Source organism: Panthera uncia (genome assembly GCF_023721935.1).
Source record: "Panthera uncia isolate 11264 chromosome B3 unlocalized genomic scaffold, Puncia_PCG_1.0 HiC_scaffold_1, whole genome shotgun sequence".
Taxonomy (NCBI): Eukaryota; Metazoa; Chordata; class Mammalia; order Carnivora; family Felidae; genus Panthera; species Panthera uncia.
Window position 1 is genome coordinate 45,004,700 of NW_026057582.1, and position 3,206 is coordinate 45,007,905.

Consider the following 3,206-nt stretch of genomic DNA (forward strand, 5'->3'; position numbering starts at 1 on the left):
GGCATTTAGTTTCTGCAGGGACTCTGTTCCCTCTTCTATAAAATGAGAGGCAGGATGAATTTCATTTCTCAAATTCTATGTTTCTACCTAGGTTTAGTTAAAATCTAATAATGTTTTCCATCACAATTTCTACAACTTAGTATACAGAGTATATTAATATATAGCGAGTGGACATCACACTTGATGTATTTTGTCCTTTTAAAATCCCATCTAGAAGCTTTGCTCAGTGGCAGTATCGTAGCCAATGAGGTTTATCCGAGGCGCGGTTATTGCTAATCAAAATCCCATCTATAGTTTTCACATGCACAAGGCTATAATACAGATAGACGAGCAAGTATAAAGGATAATTATTAATGTCTGCATTTCTAATTTATACTCTTCTGGGATAGGAATTTCTACACATTTAAACATTAATTTACGTCTCCACATTTAAGCCAGAAAAATGCCAATTTTTCAACGTCGCATTATGAACATTTGCAAGCATACAGAGAACTGAAACGAATTCAGATTTTTTTATATGTAATTTATTGTCAGATTGGCTTCCATACAACACCCAGTGCACATCCCAGCAGGTGCCCTCCTCAATGCCCATCACCCACTTTCCCCTCTCCTCCCCCCCATAAACCCTCAGTTTGTTCTCAGTATTTAAGAGTCTCTTGTGGTTTGCCTCCTTCCCTCTCTGTAACTTTTTTTTTTCCTCCTTCCCCTCCCCCTGGTCTTCTATTAATTTTCTCAGGATCTACGTATGAGTGAAAACATATGGTATCTGTCTTTCTCTGCCTGACTTATTTCACTAGGCATAACACTCTCCAGTTCCATCCACACTGCTACAAATGGCCAGATTTCATTCTTTCTCATTGCCAAGTAGTATTCCATTGTATATATAAACCACATCTTCTTTATGGACATTTAGTTTGTGGACATTTAGGCTCTTTCCATAACTTGGCTATTGTTGAAAGTGCTGCTATAAACATTGGGGTAAAAGTGCCCCTATGCATCAGCACTCCTGTATCCCTTGGGTAAATTCCTAGCAGTGCCATTGCTGGGTCATAGGGTAGATCTATTTTTAATTTTTTGAGGAACCTCCACACTGTTTTCCAGAGCGGCTGCACCAGTTTGCATTCCCACCAACAGTGCAAGAGGGTTCCCGTTTCTCTACATCCTCTCCAGAATCTATAGTCTCCTGATTTGTTCATTTTAGCCACTCTGACCGGGTGAGGTGGTATCTCCGTGTGGTTTTGATTTGTATTTCCCTGATGAGGAGTGACATTGAGCATCTTTTCATGTGCCTGTTGGCCATCTGGATGCCTTCTTTAGAGAAGTGTCTATTCATGTCTTCTGCCCATTTCTTCACTGGATTATTTGTTTTTCGGGTGTGGAGTTTGGTGAGTTCTTTATAGATTTTGGATACTAGCCCTTTATCCAATATATCATTTGCAAATATCGTTTCCCATTCCATTGGTTGCCTTTTAGTTTTGTTGATTGTTTCCTTCATAGTGCAGAAGCTTTTTATCTTGATGAGGTCCCAATAGTTCATTTTTGCTTTTAATTCCCTTGCCTTTGAAGAATTCAGATTTTAAAAAGACGTTTTCTTTTTGTTTCCAAATGATTTATCTCTGCATCTCCAAGGAAGAGATTTAAATACTAAAAGTATGATTAATCTTTATCTTGGCTTTAAAACTATGTCTAGCTGAGGGCTAATTTAACTAGTTAAGTTAAATATGGCTTAAGGGCCCCTGGGGGCTTAGTCAGTTAAGGGTCCCACTTTGGCTCATGTCATGGTCTCAAGGTGTGTGGGTTTAAGCCCTACATTGGGCTCTGTGCTAACAGCTCAGAGCCTGGAGCCTGCATCAGATTCTGTGTCTCCCTCTCTCTCTGCCCCTCCCTGACCTGTGCTCTGTCTCTGCCTCTCAAAAATGACTAAACATCAAAACAATTGTTTAGTAAAATGTATGCTATATTTCTGTACATGCAATTGTATTGTTATCAGAACTCAAAGCCACTTATGGACAATAAACCTAACTGTTCTCCTTGTGTATCTCGTTGAACCTTTCACTCCTGAGCTTCCATGGAGGAACTGGTCGTATCTTGGCAATTATGTTGACTTAAAGTTCTAACAACAGGATTTCTATGTTTCCAGTGAATAAAAAATGATTGGGAGCATATTTCTAAAATAGGCAGATTTTTTTCTACCCATTATAGATTAAGGTATAAGACTGCCTATAGTGGATGCAGTGGTTGCAAAATTTTATTCTTATCTCAGAATCCTTTTTTTAAATATCTAAGGCCCAATTTTAGAGAAAGATTCAATCACGTTTGCAGGTTAAGACTTCAGAGCACTCTGTGAAATATGTTTGTATATATTCCTGATTTGCAACCATAGGAATGGTTTCTGAGCTTTATTGATTCACCCATATTAGAAGTTTTTCCCACATTTTTATATGTACATTATAAAAGAGATAAAAACAAAAGGAATTGTAAAAGAGTAAGATGAAGGTGAAATAAGTAATGTTTTAACATTATTTTAAAATTAACAGCACAGTGGGGCACAGTGGGTAGCTCAGTTGGTTGAACGTCTGACTCTTGGTTTCAGTTCAGGTCATGATCTCATGGTGTGTGAGTCTGAGCCCCACATTGGGCTTTGCACTGACAGTGTGGAGCCTGCTTGGGATTCTCTCCGTCCCTATCTACCCCTCCTCCACTTCCACTCTCTCCAGAATAAATAAACGTTAGAAAAATTGATAGCACAAAAATATGTTCCCTCATCAAAATTTATTTTAATATCTTCTAGTTTCTTAGTTTATAAATGACTTGCTGATAGCAGTGCCTCTAAACATTATTAGCTAATATCCTAAGTGATTTTATATCATTAGTGCAAGGTTTAACCTTAACAAGTTGTATTTGTAATTTCCAAGCTCATCCTTGAGGATTCTGAACAACTCCTGGATACATTTAAAAAAATTTCTTTGTTTTCAATTCATAACTGAAAGAAAGTGGCCAGTCTAATTGCCCATGTTTGTATTATGGGGAATACTTCAGTTTGGGACTTCATTTTAAGAGTATGTTTAATTCGCTTGCCCATTTTGTGAATTAGAAAATAAACTCTATAAGTTCACTTAACTGAGCACAGTGATAAGTCTTAATATACTGAATGCACACTCACAAGTAGGAACTACTCACAGAGAGGCGGCCTCTCTGTGTTTTGG

At 37.8% G+C, this 3,206-nt stretch overlaps 1 pseudogene; it reads left to right on the plus strand.

The window, feature by feature from the left end:
- Positions 1-215: 215 nt before the first annotated feature.
- Positions 216-364, plus strand: LOC125910426 (uncharacterized; annotated as a pseudogene).
- The last annotated feature ends 2,842 nt before the right edge of the window (positions 365-3,206 follow it).